This window comes from Lygodium microphyllum, chromosome 9 (genome assembly GCF_053477565.2).
Source record: "Lygodium microphyllum isolate KBCC chromosome 9, Lygodium_microphyllum_v1.1.10, whole genome shotgun sequence".
Lineage (NCBI taxonomy): Eukaryota > Viridiplantae > Streptophyta > Polypodiopsida > Schizaeales > Lygodiaceae > Lygodium > Lygodium microphyllum.
In genome coordinates, this window is record NC_141143.1 from 46,407,611 (window position 1) to 46,430,108 (window position 22,498).

Below are 22,498 nucleotides of genomic sequence, written 5' to 3' on the forward strand. Positions count from 1 at the left end.
AAAACATTTGAAGCAGAAAAGGAAAAGATAAATGAATTAAAGAACTGAAAGTGTAGCTAGGCTCTTCTTTAGAAAATATTTCCTTGGTCCACGATTCAGAAACAACTGTACAAATTTTGACATGTGGTGCGTTTCATTTAGACAACCTTTGAAGTTAAATGGCCAGAATGGATAAGTTTGTGCGGGATGAGTATCATGAGTTTGTTTAAGCTGCGAGCTACAAATGTCAGTTTCTGTGTTCAACACTGCTCGAAAGCTTTTAAAAGGATAAAGAAAGTAGGCTCATATTATTATCCTCATACATATCATGTCATTATTATTTTGCTTTATTTCTACCTATTTATAGGCCACCTCTCCTCCGTGTCATTATCATCTTATACATGCACTTACTCTTGTACTTTGGTATATGGATTCTATTTCCCTAGTTCATTATTTAATCTCATGTATTTTTGTTTTCTTGTTCACTTCACTTGTGTTTCTAGCAACTTCCTTACTTTGCTTCCATTGCTCCACATTTCTCTAACATGGTATTTGAAACCAGCCTTTCTTCTTGGAGAGGGTGGTAAAACCTAATCAAGCACTTAATTACAGCAATTAACAAATAAATGTAAACTGAAATGCACACTTTACCATAACATTCTTGGATAGAGAACACCCTATTGGCCCCAAAACTCATGCCCCTTGCAGTATTTCTTTAATTTGTATTGTGATTGGATGGAGTACAACTGAGATTTCTTAATCTCCTCCACCAATCCAAAAGCCCCTTGCTATCACCAATGATCAACAAGCCTTTCAATCAATTTGCCTTTGATCTTCACCCAGAGTTGTACAAATTGGAACCCTGACTTGCCAAATGCCACCAAAATCAAATGGAATGGGCTAGTATCCGAAATCCCTGGCAATCCTTGAATTCCAGCTGCTAATTTCAGTGTACAATGCCTCTAACTACTAGCATGGGCCCCAAGGTGGCTGCTAAACCCTTATTTCTGCTGTGAATTAGGTTTAACAGCAAAAATTCCTTTGCTGTCCACCAAATTTGACTAAGAACTGCCGACAATGGCTGAGATTTGCTGAGATAATCAGAGAATGGACTGGAGAAGGTGAGAGAATGTTGAGGAGAGAAATTTCTGATTTTCCACGTGGGAAAACCCCTAAAAATGATCGCTGCCTGCTTTGATTAGTCATAAATGCAATCGCCTACTATCTGGAGCCACAAGAATGCAGTCATCAGCCTTGTGGTGTTGTCGCCAGCCAAAGGGGAACACCAAACTGATGTCCCATGCCCCCTAATGCCTCCAGGCTGTTGTCGCCTCATGCCAATGGCCTCTAGATGCTCTAAAATCTGATCAACAACTTCTCCTCTCTTTTTCTCTCATATAGGCTGAACACACTAGACGAGCCTCCACCAGCCCCAAACAGCCTTCTTCCCCATTGCATGGGCATTTTTGCCAAGTGGCAACCTACTAATCCCATTTTCCAACAATTTTCAGCCATTTAATTAATTTTTAAAATTAATTAATTCTAAAAATTAATCCAAGCCCTTCTAACCCTACCCAATATTGGATGTGCCCATCCATAATGCAATTGGCTAGGCTATTTACAACCTCAAGTGGTCCCCAACCATAATTGACCCCTGGACAAGCACAAATTAATTCATTAGTGCCTAGTCCCTAGTGTCACCACTAACACTTATTGGCCAATTAATTGTCCTAGGGACAAAACTGACACCCAAAACCCAGCTGGCATAACTTGTCACAACTTCTGCCTTTGACATCACTACTTCCTCAAGGTCCCTGGCCTGTTACCATTAAATATCTCCTTGCACATCACATGTGCATCACCACATTGCACGTTTGATTATTAAGTTAATCAAATGTTACTAGCGAAAGCAAAGCATCTCAAAACTTTCACATCCCCGTGACAATATCAAAGCCCAAGCATCTCGGTTCTAGTGCTATCTACTATTGTTGAATCCCGTTTCAACTTTCAAGACTAATCCAACCTCCACAATTGCTAGAACCTTGTGTGTTGTTGTCATCTAGCCGATCTGGGTGCACGTCATTTTTCAGTTGGGCAGCAATTTTCAGCCATTGGGTGGCCTATTTAATCTGTGTTTTCACTGCTTGACCCTGCATTTTGATAGTTGCACCTTGAGGTTTGATAGTTGCACCTTGGCTTTTGATCAGACCAGCCATCATTTTTTCTCAGTTGCTGACATTTATTCCCGTTGTTCAGCTGTTTATTACAGCATCTGTTTATGCTTACATTGCTGCATCCACTTCTGACAACCAAACCATACTCACCGCTTCTTGTTAGCATTCCATGCATTTCATGCCATTCATCTCTTTCTTGTGATCCTATTAGAGTCTAACGGGGACATTAGAGCTCTGACAATCAGTGCATTTCATTTTCCGCCTGTTAGTTTATTTTCTTAGTTCACACTGGTTGCAATGATCCAGATTGAGTACACTTCAGTTTTGCACCTGTTTTAGGCTGTGTTTACACTGACTGGGGCAGCTGCATTTTGTCCAGGTCGGCTGCATTAAATGCAGATGGCCAACTGCTTCTGGTCAGCCTTTTTTCTGGGTTGGTCAGCCTTTTATCAATTGGTGCAGCTATTTAAACAGCTGCCTACTCATTCATCATTCTAGCCAACACTTTCTACCCACAGCCTGCTGCCTTTTCATTCGTCTGCCTAATCCCATCCCCTCATTGATGCATATCAGCTACATGCAAGGACTGATCAGTTTTCAGCATTTATATTCAGATTAGTTCAGTCCATTCCTTCTATTCTCTGCCTTCTTTTCAGTCTCCCTCTTCCCTTCTCTTTGTGTTCCTATTTCTATTCCACTGCACTCTCTCACATGGTATCATTGCCAAACTGGGAGCTGCCCTGATTCGCTCACAAAAGATCACATCCTGTTTGCTGTGTTGTTTGCAAGCAACCTGTGTTTTCAGCCCTTGAAGGCTGGGCAACTGATTCTTCCAGCTGGATGACCACAAAATGCACATTTTCTCATGTCAAATCCAACTGTTTTAGTGTGAACAGAGCATCTACAGGCCATTTTGATGCAAATGCAGCCTTTGTAGCTGACACCTTCAAGATCCACAGCATCCCAACATCAAAATGCAGCATCTTTTCTACGTGCACACATGTTTTTTTTAGATACTTAAGGACAGACAACAAACTAGGTATACTTGGCATGATGCTTCTAATGAGGATCGTAAGGACCAGCGAAGCCTAGACCATGATCATGATAACCTACAAGAACATTGGGAAGATCTTTACGAACACTACCACAAGCGAGCATATTGCAAGGATCAACATGAAGAATACCGAAGATTGGATCACCAATCAAACTAAGTTCGGCACTCTAACAGAAATCGACAATCAGAGCATGTTTTGGACCATGATCAGCTTCATTCACCTCCCCCTTCCCTCTTTGGTTCTATGAGGGCTCCTACTAAAGGACCTCGCTTGGCCATAACGGCACCCTTTGTGCAAGTGCCCCTTGTTCCTTTACTCCCAGAGAAAGAGTGTGAGTGTGCAGTCGGTTCCAACTACTCCCTTTGGTCTTGCAAAGTGGAGTGCATCCTAGACACATTCAACGCATGGGACTTCGCTACAATGGATCTTTTGTTGATCACGCAACCCTTTGGGAAAGGTTCAACTCTTGAGCCCATTCCTTTCTCTTCATGAACCGTGATTCGGTCCTTTGGTGTGGACTTGTTTGTCTTCTCTCTACTAGGTCCATCAAAAAGTGTAATGTGGCTCAGTTACGGTGACTTTTATTCCATGGGCATTCTCACATGTGCATCTTCTATCTTGGCTATCCTCAAGTTGTTCTAAGCAACTTTTATGATTACAACCACATCAAAAAGTGTAATGTGGCTCAGTTGCGGTGACTTTTATTCCATGGGCATTCTCACATGTGCATCTTCTGTCTTGGCCAGGCTCATTGTCCTGCACCATCTCCAGTGGCTAAGCACACAGTTCCAAACCACTAGCATTCTATTCTTCAATGCCCAATCAATCTGGTCCCAAGGCTCAAACAAACCATTCATCCAATTTGTCCCAATGGCTGCCTCTTTTGGCCATGCAAAGATCTCAGCTTAATCCAAGAGAATTTTGGGGGTAAAAAGCAACAACAATTAAAGAAAAGAAAAATAAAATATTTATATAAGTAAATAAGGAAAGCAACTGCAAAAAGTACCTGGTGACATATCCCCCTCTTGAAAGAAGCAAGCGACCTCAATTACATGCCACACATGCTAACGGATGACACAGGACGATAACAAGATTCTCCATGTTATTAGTGTCATCGCATGTATCACTTGCTAATAGATGACAAGGGTGATGGTAGGAGTTTTCCCACTACCATTTGTGCCATTGTAAGTTCAAGTCTCACATAGGTGAAGGATCACATTTTGTATCCAACTATGGTTACTAGGAGCCTTTCTAATATACATGTTTCCAGATGCAACATAAGGTGATAGCACGTATCGCAACATGTATAATCATTCAACTGAAGTGTAGCAAATACAACTTCAAAGCATTGAGATTTCATTCAATGATACACATGTTAATGCTAAGTATAAACCATACATTGTGCATTATTCAATGAGATGTAGTATTCAATTGTACAATAGAGAATGTACATTGTTTCAAAAAGTATTCTAAATTACTGTAGATTCTAGCAAGAAAGCTTCTCGGTAAAGTTGCAATAAATGAGGCGAATCTGCCAATTCAATCTCTTCTATCCATTTGGCATCCATTGGTGAATAGTTCTTGAACTTCACCAAAAATCTTCTTATAATTCTACCTTTCACTTTCCTATCCTTATGTGCCAAGATCTGCTCAGGAACTAGAATCTCATATAATTCCTCTACTTCAAGATGTTCCTCTTTAACCATATCTTCTAGCACTTCACCAATAAAAGGCCTCAATAGGCTCATATGGAATGCATTATGAATTTTCCAATTCTCTGGCAATTTCAGCCTATATGCCACGTCGTTGATCTTCTAAGAGACTTGAAAAGGGCCAAAGTAACACATACTCAGCTTTGGAAATAAACGTTCCTTGCCCTTCTATTTTCTCAAACATGCCTTTTCAAAACGCAATAAGACCCAATCATCCTTTTTTAACAAGAGTTCCCGACACTAACTATCAGCAACTCTTTTCTATTTAGCTTGTGACTTTTCTAAGGTATACTTGACCTTTTTATATGCTTTTTCCCAATCTTTTACATAACGATCTGCTTCAAAAATGTTATCTTTTAACTATAAAATGGGAGGCAGTTTCTTTCCACCTTCCACAATCTCAAAATGTGCTTTGCCAGTAGATGAGCGCAATGTATTATTGTATACATACTCAACCAATGGCAAGTAGTGTTTCCAAGAAGTCTTATGGTTTGAAACATAACACTTCAGTAAATCTAAAACAGATGAATTTGCTTCTTCAAACTATCCATCAGTTTGTGGATGGAAAGAAGATGAAAATTTCAGCATAGTGCCCATGTTTTCAAACAATGCTTTCCAAAACAAGCCAGTCATTCTTGGATCTCTATCACTGACAATTGACCGTGGCATTCCATGGTACTTGAAGATATTATGCATAAATATTTGTACCATGTGTTCTAACTTAACCTTTTTCCTTACAGGAATGAAGTGTGCATGTTTGTTGAATCTACAAATGATAGTCCAAATTCCATCATTCCCTAAAGAAGTTCTTGGAAGATCAAAAATGAAATCCATGGCAATACTTTCCCATGGCCTTTCTCGAATAGGCAGTGGTTGCAATAACCCTGGTGCCTTTTGTCTATCAAATTTGAACTTTTGGCATTCAAGGCAAAATCTGACATATGCATCAACATTAGATCTCAAGGCTAGCCAATGGAAACTTAACTGTTTTGTAACGCATAGTCTTCCATGCATCATGATAAAGCCTTCTTTGAACACATAATGATCATAATGTTGATCATTGATCAACTGTTCATAGATTTTAGAGAAATCTTTGTTATCAACATATTGCTCTTTCATGTCATCCAATTCATGGTGATAAGAAATTGAAGCAGCTGACACCTGTGGTTTGCAAGATAAAGCATCTACAACTACATTCTTCTTGCTTTCACATGCACTATCTGAAAATGAAACATAGATAGGAAATTTGCCCAACACGTGTTTCTTTGACCAATTTAGTCTGTGTGAGAAAGTATCTAAGTATTTGATGATCCGTTTGCACTACAAAATCAGCACCAAGTAAATAGTGCTTCCAACTAGAATTCACTCTTCTTGCCATTAATGAGCAATCTGTTACGCTTAAGCTCATTAAAGGCTGTAACTAAGTGTTTTCTATGCTCCTCTTCATTCTTTGAAAAGATAATCATATCATCAAAGAATGTACCAACGAAACTTCGATAAGGACGGAAAATTCTATCCATCATCCTATTAAACATAGCAAGAACATTGGTCAATCCAAACCGCATGAATAAAATTTCATAGAGACCAAATGTCGTTCTAAAAGCAGTCTTATGGATATCCTCTGGCCTAATTCTGATCTAATGGTATCCACTTTCAAATCTATCCTGCTAAACATTCCTGCTCCTTGTAATCGATCAAGAATGTCATCTATCCTCGAAATCAAAAACCTATTCTTGATCGTGTTCTTATTCAAGGCTCTGTAGTCAATACACATTAGCCAAGAGCCGTCCTTTTTCTAAACTAGCAACACAGGTGAACAAAACGGAGAACTACTGGGCTGAATTAGTCCCTTCTCTAAAAGCTCATTAACTTGTGTCATAATCTCTTTTTGCTACACTACACTGACCTCGTACGGTGGCCTATTGGGTGGACTAGTCCCTGGAATAAGATCTATGGTATGATCTTCAGGCCTCTCAGGAGGTAACTCTCCTAGTAACGAATCTCAAAAATAGTCACTAAATTTATCCAAGAAAGCCCTTCTATTTTCATCTACTACAGACACATTACTATCAACTTCATTAACTTGCTTTGCAAAAACCAAGTACGCAAAAATATGATTTTTCATTACAAAAGTAATTATAGAAGCAGAAACAACTGGGACAGACTCGCCTTTAAGCTTCACATCTAACACATGAGTCTTGCCCCTGTATACAAGAGTAATCGTTTTGTTGTAAGTATCTAAGATAGTATGCTTCTTATGGCACCATGGAATACCCAACCGAATATCACAGCCATCTAAAGGCATAATATGGAACTCCTCTATGTCCACATAGCTCTGAATGTGTATACAGAGTTTGTCAAGAATGGGGGTGATAGGTTCAATATGTCTTGGGCATGCCAAATCAGCTTGTCCAACTGGTCTCATTTCCTCCAGACGTATACCCAGCTTAGCTACCAATGCGGGTGAGATAAAGTTTGCACAAGCTCCAAGATCAAAGAAAATAAGCATTGTGGAATCTCTGATCTTTCCCCAAGCTCTGCACAATTCTATAGCATCATCCACCTGATTGATCTCCCACCATATCAAGCACTAAGCCAATGTTGGACTTCTTTTTACTCGGTGCATCTTTCTCCTCCGCATCTTTAGAAGATTGATGTGGGCACTTAGAAGTAATATGGCCTTTCTGTTCACATATAAAGCATTTTCCAGCCATCATTAAAGCCTTTCTTTCTTCAAATGATTTGCCAAAAAGTGGCCTCTTCTGTTCTTTGCCATATTTAAAAGAAGTCTATGGTTGCTCCTGAAAACTTTTCTTCCAAAAAGACTTCTTTGTAAAGCTAGTCTTTTCTAGAAATTGCTTCTTCTTCTTGCCAAGATCCTACTTAAACTGAGAATCCTTCTTTTCAGTGCCTTTAAAGATATCACCTTTTCCTTTCAACAATGCATTTGCTACACAAGCATTTTCAATTAAGTATACCATATTTGTAACCCTCGACTTGGTACAATAATCCTTGATAGCTTGAGGCAAACCACAACAGTACTTTTCAATTTGTTCTGACAGGGACCTTGTCCTGAAGAACTCACGAGCAAAAGGGTTTCCCAAAATTTCTTATTGTACTTTTCTAAATCCGCACAATTTGCTACGTACAATTTATGCCATGCAATCATGGCATCTACTTCAAACGTATTAGTTAACCATGAAGCTGCAAACAACTATTTAAAATGGACCCAAGTGGCAGGTGCATGTCCTTGCATCGACAATATGTTCCACCACTGCAAAGCATTACCTTTCAAAAAAGGTGCAGCCTTCCGCACCTTAGAAGTCTCAGTAAAATTCCCTCCAATGTAAGCTGCATCAAACTATTGTATAAATGTCAAAGCTTTCAACTTATCTTGCATACCACTAAAGGTTTAAAACTTTAATGCCCGACCACCCTCTTTATAGTCTTTAGGCTTTGAACTTTTTGATGTCAAGTTGTCATAGACAAGTGGCTGTAAAAAGGGGAGTCCCTAAGGCGCATTATCAGCATTAATTTCACCTGTCTTAGCTGCCATATGTCCACTAGGCTGAGAAAAACCAGCCACTACATTTTGTACTCCAGGCATCAAATAAGGACTCTGCAAAGTCTGATAACTGGGCTGTAGACCAATATTAGCATAAAGTGGGTTCACTAGCTAATAGGCATCATTCTTGGTGGCCCTCTAGGCAAGTATCCCTAATAACCAATGGGTAATCCAGCCATTGCTTGAAAAACTAACCCACCACCAAAGTAACCAGGATAGGTAGCAAACTGAGGAATAGACTGTTGTGCCACTTGTGCATTACTGCCTTGACCATTCACTCCCTAGTCTTGTGCTTGTGCTTCTTGTTGCACTCGACCTATCTTCAATGTTTAGTGTCTTTTCCACATGCTCACGTACATTAGAGGTTTGACGTTTTGAACACTCCATGGTATGATGTGATGACTCAGCCTGAGAATCCTCATTATGTGACTTCAAAATTTTTTGCATCCGAGGATTCTTTGCAAGCAATTCAAAAGAGCCAACCATACTAAGGAGTTGTGCCATAAACAAGTCCTCCCGTTCTTGCTCCTCATCTTGTGGTTCAATCTCGGTTCTAGAAGGTGCTGACACCTATGCACCAATACTCTCTCTTCAGTGTCTATGAGCAGAAGAAGAACTCTCTTCTTCATGAGAGAGTTTTCCTTTGCCTTTGTCCATGTCTGCAATCTCTAGTCCTATATCTAGCAAATACTATATCCAAGAAAAATCTCATAGTCTTTCTCACCTGTAATCCTTGTAAAACCTATGTGTATAACCTTTTCACTCAAAACTGTCGGAGCTTAAATTCTTACAAAAAAGAATTCAAATCCCGAGGATGGAACCATAAAACCGGTTTATGACTCACATAAAGCAGAAGTCCCTTCAATTAATACCTAGTCTTTTTAACATACACACACAAACAGAGACCTCACTCCCTCGCTCAACACCAAATTGGCCCCGAAGTCCGATGCCACTTTCAGTATTTCTTTATCAATTAAAACATGGAAAGTTACAACAAAAACGAAATGTTCCAAAGTACAAAGTCTGTGAACAGTTGGCTTTCATCTTTTCAGAGTAAAATTCAATTGCATAAGGGCAGTACAGCATATCAGAACAACATCCCAAGTAGGAAAACACTTTCTGTGACCAAAACTCAATAATTCAAGTGTAGAATTGTAATCTACAGAACTCTGTATTTACTGTTTTTCAGCTGTTTATTGACCTGTTCTCAGCCTTATTCCATTCTAAATCTGTTCCATACCAGTTGGACTACAAACCCTTTGACCCTGGCATTATTCCAGCAATAAAACAGTCCCACAAACAACACTAAATCAGAGCTGAAAACCCTATTCCTGTGTGGCATGGTCATCGCTTTCTTTAGTTCCTGCATTGGAGAAGTAATTAGCTGCTCCTGAACATGGACAATGAGGCTCTTGCTTCAACAAAAGAGCAAAGAAAACACAAGACTGTACATTTGATGGAATCAGCCCATCATGCAGAGCATTTCCTCTAAGAATAGAGAGAGAGTTGACCAGAGGGAGCAGGCTTTACCTCCGTACACGAGTCAGAGACGAAGAAGTACTGTCCATAGCTGATGTACTTGCAGCAATCTGCCCTCAGCCCCTGAAAACTTCACGCTCAAATTTGCCCCTCCTGCCTATTACGTTTTTTTAATGCTCTATCTCTCTTTTGGAAATTTATGCCCAAATTGTAACACACCTTCCAATCTAAAATTCTCCCTATGCTTGGTGCAAAATTTAACCTCAGCACAATCCAGAGAATTAATCCTCGTGCAAAAACAAAGATAATGATGCGAACAGATTTTGGGTCCAAGAATAGAAACTCCCTAAATTTTAGGGATGGTGACCCCTATATTCCTCAAGTTGTTCTGAGCAACTTTTATCATTGCAACCACATCAAAAAGTGTAATGTGGCTCAATTACGGTGACTTTTATTCCATGGGCATTCTCACATGTGCATCTTCTATCTTGGCCAAACTCATTGTCCTGCACCATCTCCAGTGGCTAAGCACACAGTCCCAAACCACTGGCATTCTATTCTTCAATGCCCAATCAATCCGGTCCCAAGGCTCACACAAATCATTAGTCCAATTTGTCCCAATGGCTGCCTCTTCTAGCCATGAAAAGATCTCGGCTTAATCCAAGAGAATTCTCGGCATAAAAAGCAACAGTAACTAAAGAAAAGAAAAATAGATAAGGAAAGCAACTGCAAAAAGTATCACCACCAGGTACAGTGTTCGAGTTCCTTCTTACATTGTGCACTCTCACATGGTATCAAAGCATGGTATCTGAGAGCGACATAGAGTTCATGAGGCCATCCACATCTATGTTTGCTGAAAACGCAAGCTCCTAGGAGCATGCAACTACCTCCTACAGCCAAACGCAACCTTTCAGAAGCAAGCAACAACATTCACATCAGCATTTTAAAACTTCTATATCCTTCGTGAGTAGTCAACAACATTTTCTCCCTCATGTTGGGTGTAAAGCCCCTTCGAGTGTAAACTCCTGCGTGTATAAACTTACGGGTGTGAACACACCCTTTACTTGTACCCTAACATATAAATACATTTTTATTATTTGTGTAGCGTGCAACACACCGATACACTCTAACACAGTTCTCTAAGCGCTCTACTCTATCTCTACTCACTCCGAGCTCGCATTCTGGTCAACACTCAAGTGCAACAAACCGGTATCAGAGTTGACGGTGCAAGGCAGTAGCCACTACAAACAGTGCTCTCTCTTCATCATTGGGATCAATAGTCAACAACTAAGGTAACGCCTGCTACAGGCATAACAATCTGGCAAGCTGTTGAAGAGCAGAAGACACGACTACAGGTCGATCGAAATCTGCACAACAGGACAAGCACGTGGGGCTGGGCTGACAACCAGCGCAGGTGAGAGCAAACAAACGTGAAGCAAGCAGTCGACGGGGACCAACCTAAGGGGCATCAGGGGTAACTGGCCAGGCGACGAGACTGTTGAGTGACGAGTGCCAAGCATAACTGGCCAAGCAACGCGATTGCTGTGTGACGATCGATGAGGGGCTGGATGAATGACAAACCGTCACGCAACGTGACTACACGGACGATGGGCAAGTCAATGGCCCAATGCCCTTTTTTTTAAATCAGAAATTTTCAATTTGATTTATTTCCCCTCATATAAGTGTTCATGCGAGCAAGCACAGAGCACAAATTTGTGCCAATTTGCTCCATAAAATTTGGGGCTTTTCCCAGATTTGGTGCCCAACACATATTTTAGTGATTCCTGATCCACAAATTGCAAACATTGAGTGGACGAGCCTCGGAAATTTTGGGAATTTTCAGATGCAAGTGAAATGTTTGCTTGACTAAGCCAATGTCTTGGAAATTTGTGCACTCCTGGACCCTGAAATTTGGGGCTTTTGCAGAATTCGTGAAATTTCTGCAACATTTGCCCGCACTTAAACTCGGGATGATGTACTGACGCAATTGGTTCAAATTTGTCAGTAAAATTTTGGGGGTTTTGCTGAAATTTTAGAATTTTGGCAAAAATGATGTCTGAAATGTACATTGGAAACATTGTTGATGCAATCTTGGTGCTATGAGCAGTGAGATTCATTCCCACTTATGAAACATTGAAGAAATTGTAGAGCATATTATAGAGAATCTTGGTTTCTTTTGTGTATCAAAAGTACTTGGTAACATATGTATGCAGTACATATGTTGGGCAGCTTCCATTGAGCCGATGTATTGCTGAACAATCATTTTGCAGCAGTCTTAGTGATCATTTGCAGATCTGGGATTATTGCAGATGTACTTTTGGTGATACTACTGAAGTGGGAGTCGCCTAGCAGTGATGTATGCTTTGAGTATGTGCTGAAATTTCAGTTATACTGCTGAAAGTCATCAGTCCTACTGCTGTACATGTACTTGGACTAAACCTTGCACTCATTTTCTGAAAATCTGGGTTGAAATTGGCTGAATATTCAGCTCATTGTTTGTTGTCATAAATTGCAGTATTGATTTTTGGTGCATTGCTGAAAAATGGCTGCAAATGCTTCTAGTAGCAGTGACACTAAATCCCTCTTTGAAATCAAGAGGTTTGATGGCACTGACTTTGATTTGAGGAAGGACAGGATGTAGGGAATTTTGTTTCTCAAGGACTGTGAAGATACTCTCTTGGAAACTAAGCCTGCAACTATGACAAATGCGGATTGGGCTAGACTCAACAAGAAGGCCATTGCATACATTAAGATGGCCGTGTCTGATGATGTACTTACAGACATTAAGCGTCTTGATACGGGTTATACTATATGGAAGAGGACACTTGTGAAAATACAACTCCAGTGAATCAAGTGCATCTTATGCGCAAGCTTGTGAACATGGAATTGGATGAGTCTAAGCCAACAGCTGAGCATTTGAATACTTTCACAGGGATTTTGAGTCAGTTACAGGACTTTGGTTTGCCGGCCTTCGATGATAAATTAAAGGCTATTTTCTTGTTGATGACTTTGCTTGATAGCTGGGAGTCTTTCATTGTTGCACTTAGCAACAGCCCTACTTTAACCTTTAATGGTGTTAGGGGCTCTATTCTCAATGAGAAGATCAGAAGAAAATCCAGTGGTGAAAGCAGTGGCTCAACCTATAACCTTAGAGGCAAGTCAAAATAGAGGGGTAATGCAACAAATAAAGGCAAAAGAGGGAGTAAAAGCAAGAGCAAATAGCAGGATGTTACTTGTTATTAGTGTGGGTCTAAAGGGCATAAAAAGCCTGATTGCCGATATTTCAAGAAAGAGCAAGAAAGAAAGAAACAACACGGTAAGAAAGGCCAATTTTTGGGATTTGTGGCTATTTATAGCCATTTCCCACTTGGCAGTTAGTTAGATTATCATCTTCCCTCCTTCCTTGGCAAGTGCACATTCCAACTCCGTCATCTTCCTCTGTCTTCGGTGTTGTCTTCATCATCAACTTGATCTGGTGCCCTCACTGACATTGTGGGTTGTGTGCACGGACTAATCAGTCCTATATTCAGCATTTGTTCCTTGTTCAGAGCAGGTTTCTTTTCTTCTTCTCTTGCAGATTGTCTCTCTCTTCCTTTGTGTTGGAGTTCCTTCTTTCGTTGCGCACTCTCACACTTTGATCCATGATCTCAACTCCCTAGGCATTTAAATTGCCATTAAATGCAATTGTTGCCCCTAATGTCCTAGCACTAAGTGACACTAGGGTTAGGGTTTATTTTAGGGTTTCCTATGACGGTTAAGCCGCTAGGGTTTCATATTATATTATTTAAAGACACTTCGTGCCTCATTTTGCACAAGTAAGGAAATATTCAGTGTGATCGCCTAGAGCGTTGCACTCTCTCTCACTCATTAATTAATTACTTCTCATTCGTGATGGAGTATTGTTCAACATCAATTAATTTTTTCATTCCCATTCATTTTCCATTGAATTAATCGCACAATAACTCCATGCTTGGGCCAACAATGGTATCAGAGCAGCGTTTCATTCATTATGATCATAACCATTCGCCACTAGCCATCACCATTGAGCTCCTCCTGCTTGACCGGTTGTCCTTCGAACCATTGCCCTTGCACCGACTCAATTCTATCATCAACAAATACACACCTTGTGCCATCATTTTTGCTCATCTACCTATGGCTACTGCCTAAAGAACTGCTTGTTTGCATCCAACAATTTGGCCCAGCCAGTTGTCGACCTATAGGCGTGATCACTGCCAGCCTGCTACTTTATTGATTTTTTTATCTCAAATAGACCTTTGTTCACACACAGTCCCTCTTAAGCACAATTTAGGACCAAATTTGGGGGTTTTAAAGACTCGCCCAATTTGGCCTAGCTTTCAATCAAATTCAGACATTCTCCATCAATTTCATCAAATTCTTTATCAAATTGAAAGAAATTTGGTATCAGCCATCATCGAATTTGGGGTTTTTCAACAAATTGATTGCATTTCACTCCAATTTTGTTGCCAAATTTGAGTCTCTTCAAGAACTTGGCATTCTTCATCAACATTGAGGCAAAATTCATCATCATGTGCGACATTCGACATCTTTCAAGTAAAATTTTTTCAAAATTTATCAAATTTCTCTTCAATTTTACAATAAAATTTGGGACTTTTCATCATTCAAGCCCAATATCACCCCAATTTCTTTAGCAAATTTGGAGCTTTTCTTAAATTCATCAAAATTCATCGATATTGAGGCTCAATTCACCTTTTAGTGTGGAATTCGACAATAATAGGGTTAAAAATTTACCCAATTTCTTTAATTTCTCTTCATTTTTCGGGTAAATTTTGTGGCTTTTGCCCAATTCCACCACCAAGGCACCCAAAATTTGGGGCTTTTGCCTCAATTCATTTTCTTGGCCCTCGACGCTACTCCAAAATTATATTATTTGGCTGCTAGCCCTGTTCTTTCCCCACATTGAAGACAAATTTAATCATCTTGGCATATTATTGAGCAAATTTTCAATATAATCAGCTGCTGTTCACATTATTGCAGCATTTCCAGACATTAATCTTTGATTTCAGCATATTACTAATCACCACATTAATTGGGTAATATTTATTTTTGAAAGTAATTATTTTCTGCATATTTTTCTTTATATTATTCAACTTCATTAAGGCGAACAGCATATCTTCTATCAGTGATTTATTATTGTTCAGGCATCTACTTTCTCTCTCTTCACTTGGAAAATATTATTTTATTGCTGATCATCACTCATGGCCAACAATAATAATGATTCCTTGGGCATGCTTGGTGCCGATAACAAGCTTGACGGCACCAATTACCCAATGTGGGCTTACATGATGCAACATGTTCTTCTCGCGAAGAATCTATGGAATATAGCCAACAGCACCAAGTAAAGTTTGGGTCTCTCCAAAACCAACACCACCTCCCGCTTCCACATCTCGAGGTGGCTCTTATGATGCTGAATCTTCTTCTTCTTCGACAACGCCTCCCACTCAAGGTCAGATTCGATGGGATGGTTGTGACACCCAAGCTCATGCCCTAATTGCTTTATCCGTGAAGAGAGCCATTATTCCACACATCCAATCATGCAAGATATCCAAGGAAGCATGCCATAAGCTTGCATCATTATATCAAGTGTGCAATGAAGCGCGCATTGCTTACCTACGTAAGCAACTGGAACACGTTCACATGGAAGGAGGAGGTAATATGGATGCCTATCTCACCGGCATAAAGTATCTTATTGACCAATTATTAAATATTGATGAAGATGTTTCTGATTACCAGCTTGTTTCCATCACTCTTAATGGTCTACAAGAGTCATATCAAGGTTTTGCTACTACCTTGCGATTGGTAACTATGGGCAACCAAGTTACCTACAACTTTGACCAACTCATGCCTCTTTTGTTACAAGAGGAGTAAAGCCGTCTCAACTGCAATGCTACCATGGCAATTGAACAAGCTTTTTCTACCCATCATCGTAGAAAAACTAAACCCAAGCTAAAAAACAAGGTTGTTGGTCAAAAAAAAAAAAAAAAAAGCAAACTTTCACGCTGGTCATCCTTCTTCCCCCACCCCTTCTACATCAAAGACACCCTTCCATGCTGGTCCATCCTCTTCCAATCACTCCAAGGGTCCAATCAACAAAGCTAAGAGGTGTAATTATTGCCGGAAGACAAGGCACAACATCACTGAATGTCGTAAGCACATTGCATCAGAGAAGAAGAAGGATGTGGTATTGCTCTTACACATGAGACCGCGAACTATTCTCAGTTTTAAGGATTATAACTTTTTCATTCAGTATCAATATAATCCTTCTATTCATGATGCTTGTTTTGCTATTGCTAATGCGGTTTCTACTTGGTATTTTGACAATGGTGCATCTAAGCACATCACCTCTTGCCGAACATTATTTTCATCCCTCTGATATACATAAGGGGGGTATAGTTGTGTGTGCTAACAATGCCTCTTATGCACTTAAAGACATTGAACATGTGCAGGTCATCTCCCTCTTGGGCACTCCTTTGACATTGTATGATGTTCTCTATGTGCCTAGCATCAAGAGAAATCTTATCTCCATTTTAGGCATTGCTACTCATGGGTTTTGCATCATTTTTTATGACCCCAAATGTGCAATATATGATGATCAGATTTCTTCTTCCATAGTCTTGACAGGCACCCTCACTCAAGGTCTCTATCATCTTGATACTTATGATCAGCAACTTGCTGAAAATCCTATTGATAGTGCCTTATTAAAAAAGGAATCTTTTCATGATACACATTTATGGCATCAACGACTTGGTCACATAAACTATCAGGCATTGATGAAGCTCCAATCACAGGATATAGTCAAAGATCTTCCAAAAATCCACTTGCCATCAAATCACAATTGTGAAGGTTGTGAACTTGGTAACATGCATTGATTCTCCTTTCCTAAGAATTCTCATGTTCATTTGCTATCTATACTCCTTCACTGTGATGTTTGTGGTCCTATGCAGACCAAATCCATTGATGGATTTTTATATTTTGTCACCTACATAGATGACAAATCCCGCTTTACTTGGGTATATGGGCTGAAATCTAAGTCTAAAGTCTTCTCTTGCTTTAAGACTTTTATTGCTATGGTGGAAAACCAAAGCGGCTTCCGTATTTAGATCCTTCGCACCGACGAAGGGGGTGAATACCTTTCCAAACAGTTTATAGAATATTTTGTACCTCGAGAAATTCATCATCAATGCACCATTCCTTACTCTCCATAACAAAATGGAGTAGCAGACCAGAAGGACATGTCACTCAAGGAGATGGCAAGATGCATGCTGAAGAGTAAGAATTTACCTAATTTCTTTTGGTTCGATGCTATTCTATGTGCCGCTTATGTTTTGAACAGGTGTCCCACAAGAGCTTTACGCACCATCACTCCTTATGAGGCATGGACTAGCTCTAAGCCTTCTCTCTCTCATATGAGGACTTTCGGATCATTGGCATATGCTCATGTGCCTTCTCAAAGAAAACATAAGCTGGATGATAAGGCTGTTCGCTGCATATTTATCTGTTATAGTCCTAAAAGTAAAGGGTATCGTCTTTATCAACCCTCTACAAGCAAGGTTATTGTCAGTTGAGATGTTATCTTTGCTGAAAATGCTTCTCACCCCTTGCTGGACTATCAGAAATAGCCTACTATTGATACTTCAGACATCTTTGACAGCTTACTACCGCTTTTTCATAATGGTCCCATGGCTGATCCTTCTTCTCAGCCTTCATTTCCACCATCTACACAAATACATTACAACAATCTATTCAGCCAGATTTACAGTCACAACAGCATCATGATACCTTGTCTAAAGAGTAGCCTCCTATTTTGGATCAATTGGAGGATACAAGGGCTGAAATTCAGCAGCCTAAAAGAGTCCCTTGCTTGCTGTTAGACACTCTTCGGGACAGCAAACGACCTCTTCCTTTGGCTGCCCGCACACAAGCCTCTGCCCGCAAGAATCAAGGTAATCTTCTTGCATGTGCATTGGTGGCTACAACATGCAATGAAAAACCTCTATGTTATAAAGATGCTTTCTCAGATGATCGTTGGATGGAAGCAATGGAGACAGAGATTGATTCCATCCATCACAATGACACTTGGGAGCTATGTGACTTGCCTCACGACAAGCATGCCATTGTTTCCAAATGGATTCACAAAATTAAAAGAAAGTCAAATGGTTCTATTGACAAGTACAAAGCCCGACTTGTTGCTAAGGGCTATGCCCAACAAGAAGGAATCAACAAGAAGGGCTATGTCCACTTTCATTGGGAGGTGCATCAGCTGGACATCAAGATGGCATTTATCCATAGTTATCTCCCTAAAGAGGTATATGTTTCTCAGCCTCCACGATTTGCACTTAAAGGCTCTAAGCACAAAGTCTGTCGTCTCAAGAAGGCTTTGTATGGTTTAAAGCAAGCTCCATGGGCTTGGTACACCCACATACATTCTCATTTATTGCATCTTGGATTTGAGAATAGTCCTACCAAGGCTACTCTTTGCATTCGACATTAGGGATCTGATTTTATTATTCTTGTGCTTTATGTTGATGTCATGCTTGTCACTGGGACCAATGATGATAAAATTGCAGCATTTAAGGATGAATTACAGCAAACATTTGCCATGACAAATCTTGATCCACTTCACTATTATTTGGGTATCCAATTCGCCACCATTGAGGGGGGCATCATTATGATGCAAACCAAGTATATTGGGCAGCTTCTTCAGTGTTTTCAGTTAGAGGATTGTAAGTCCGTGTCTACTCCCTTGGAGCCTAGTTTTAGATTCACTTATGATGATGATAGTGGATCCTTTGATGCTACTTTATATCAATAGGCTGATGAATGCTTGATTTATCTATGTCATATGAGGCCCAATCTTCAATTTGTTGTCTCCCAATTAAGCAAATATATGCACAACCCTTCAGCACTTCATTGGCAGGCAATGAAGCGTGTCTTTCAGTATCTTAAAGGCACTCAAGATCTTGGCCTTTTCTACAAGGCTGACTCTCCACTCTCTTTGCATGGATATTTTGATAGTGATTGGGCTAGATGTTCAGATTCTCGTCTCTCTCATAGTGGCAACTACTTCTTCTTGGGTACATCTCTTGTTTCTTGGTTCAACAAGAAACAAACTACAGTTGCCACTTCCAGTTGTAAAGTTGAGTGCAGAGCAGCATTCACAACCACAGTGAAGTGTGTTTGGCTCCGCAACTTACTTGCAAATCTTCATGTGCACCACACAACTCTGACACTTATCTACACTGATAGCCAAAGTGCTTTGGCCATCGCACAAAACCTAGTGTTCCACCCCACCAAAGCATATAGAAGTTCATTATCATTATGATAGTGAGCAGATGTCAACTAGAGAAATAGAGTTGTCTTACATACCCATTGAAGACAACTTGGCAAATCTTTTCACAAAGGCTCTTCATTGACCAAAGTTCTAGGCTTTTCGGCAAGCCTTGAACTTGATTTCATTTGTTCCACGATCTATCATACTCTATATTGTCATACGTTGCTATATCCACTTGGATGAACTTGTGCAACCATGACCTTAAAATTTTCCTTCATTTTCTAGAATTTTACTATTTTTTTCCTAGATCAATCCGCTCATTTTGTGGAGGGGGTTTTGTAGGCCATCTTGTGGGCTACACATTAATGCTCTTCGATCCATGATCCAAGCTCCCTAGGCATTTAAACTGTCATTAAATGCAATTATTGCCCCTAGTGTTCTAGCACTAAGTGACAGTCGGGTTAGGGTTTGTTTTAGGGTTCGCTATGATGGTTAAGCTGTTAGGGTTTCACATTTTATTATTTAGAGGCACTTCATGCCTCATTTTGCACAAGCATGGCATTATTCAGTGTGATTGCCTAGAGCATTGTATTCTCTCACTCGTTAATTAATTACTTCTCATTCGTGATCGAGTATTGTTGTGCATCGATTAATTCTTTCATTCTTATTCATTTTCCATTGAATTAATTGCACAATCACTCCACTCCCGGGCCAACAAATTTGGTGGCTCAACAAAGTGGGCTCTAAGGTAGGCTTTCCACATGCATCAATGAAGTTTGGCAGTCCAAATCTTAAAGCTGGTGACTTTAAGGTCCGTGATGGGAGGTTTCAATAGTGAGATGGATATTGCTCCTAATCTATTTCCACATGGAGGGACTCCTTTGATGGATTGTGTTGAGCTAAAACACACTTTACAGCTGATTTGCATTTTTAAACAGCCTCAAAACATGCTTAACTAATGAAAAACACAAATTTGGTGTGTGGTTCGAGAGAGTTTCTGTGGTCCCCCAAAACCCTAATTTTTTGGGGCACCCTTCAACATCTATAAATAGACAAGCTGTCCACCATTCAGCCTTATCCTTTGGTGTCAATTTCTCACTCTATAGTACAAATTTCAGTCAATAGCCACCTACCATCTGCTGTCCAACCATCACCAACTACAGCCCATCACTATCCAGCCCTAGACGGCCTATTTTCAGCCATTACCTTGCTGTTTGGAGGTCTCCATCTGCTGCCTCATCATAGCACCTAATCAACCTGCATTTTCAACATCCGGTGCCATGCAACAAGCTACAACAATCTCTCCCACCAAGCAACTGCACCAGCACCTGCACTTTTGCTGTCCAACAAGCCGTCTACATCAGCAAACACCTCTCTTGTTGTCACCTCAGTTTACATGCTAGGTGGAAATGATAATGCACCCTCATATGAGGTGGGAAAAAGAATCTCAAGAGCTCCACAAAAGAGAGAAGCCACAAATGCTTTGTCCAATGATAAAAAAGACATGCACCATGCGTAAGTTTTTGCCTTTTATACTAAGCCCTAATTCCCTAGGTTTAGTATAATAGGCATGTCCTAAAATAGCTACATTACAAGCCATCTCAATCCAAATAACTGTTTTCCTCAAACTTGAAATACAAGTACAATGGTAGCTCATATGATGAAAGCCCTTTGGGACATAATCTATAGAGAGTTGAAGATTCATCCAATAAAAGTAAGCATCAATATATACTGAAAAAACTAAAGAATCATCCAATAGAAGTAAGCACCAATGTAACTCAAAACTATGAATGTTCTGCAAGCAATCAAGAACAGGCTATTTTGGAAAAGTGCCCATAACTATTGATAGATTTTTTTTTGGTGCAAATGAGGTATAGAAACAAAGTAGATACCATAAGGCATCCATTTCCCATATAAAATCTCATTTTTTATGAGGATAAGGCAATTTAATTTGCAATCAAATTTTAGTAGAACAAGTTGTTCTTGTGCAAAGAACCCATGTAATCAGCCTATTTTAGGTGAGTGTTCCAACTATAGGGTGTTTGCCTCGACTTTCTCTACTAGGTTTTTCTTCTTCCTTGGCATACAAAGGATCACTTCAGTTGGTAGCTCTTGCTAAGATATATCACTTTATTCAAAGGTGTCCTAGTAGTTGGTTCTGCTTAAAGCATCAATGGTTGGGGCATCGCACCTTGTAGTGACACATGATATTACACTTGAAGCATCACTAAGCATGCACTAGGTGGGGGAAGCATGGTGCTTTTATTTGTTTCTTTGGCCTAGTTGGGACAATGGGCCTTAAAATGTTTTGGCTTGCCACAATAGAAATGCTAGTATAGTTTGGAACTGCTTTGCAATTTAGCCTTATAGTAACTTACTTGAAGATAAATTTGTAACTTCAGGTTCCACCTAAAGGGCATGAATACTATAATGCAATCTCAATAAATATATTGTCTTGGCATGTGGCCCAAGCCATTCTCTTAAAGACTTAAATATCAAACAGTTATCATACTAGTCAACCATTTTCCAGGTAATCCTCAATGCAAGCATTTGTTTTTTTTCAAAATAAGCTTAAAACAAGATTATGATCAATCGTCCAACACAACCTAGCATTATCTTTTGTTCTCATCTAAGTTTTCCTCTAATGCCTACATGCAATGTATGCACTCTTAGTTAGGCTAGAGGAGGCATCCTTTAGTAGTTTCTTAGATACTTCTCCATCAGTGGCATCATTTGAACCCCATAGGGTGCACAGACTTAAGAGACTACCTTGTATTTCTCTAAGGGGGAGAGAGTGTCATGTTTCCACATTAATGCTTAATGTCTTTGCACTCCTTATGCAATCTCCATAGGGGGTTGTAAAATGTCATACTTCTAAACATAAGTGAAATACATTAAAAAGTGATTATTTGATCCCTTTTGCTTTGCAAAATTATGAATTAATTCTCAAGTAATCTTTGTGATAATGAATACCTAATGAACCCTACAGGAGAGCGATTGCCTTATTGCATCACCTAGGAGATGATGCTATGCTAAAGAGAGAATAACACTTGAAGGATGCAGGGTTTGGTAAGCAGAAGCCAAAGTCGCTTAATGTTGTCATTGCCATGATGGTCTGTAATGCTTTGCTACATGGTAGGTTGGTTATAGTCCTCCAAGATACTTCAAGCAAACTTGAGTGAAATCATATAATCCCTTAATTGATTTGTCTAGTACTATAGTTC

The 22,498-nt window shown here is 39.8% G+C and overlaps 1 protein-coding gene across 4 annotated transcripts in view; it reads right to left on the reverse strand.

The window, feature by feature from the left end:
• LOC148030999 (cysteine protease ATG4b-like) overlaps positions 1 to 22,498 on the reverse strand; it is a 51,880-nt gene that overhangs the window by 11,615 nt on the left and 17,767 nt on the right. The window lies entirely within an intron of this gene.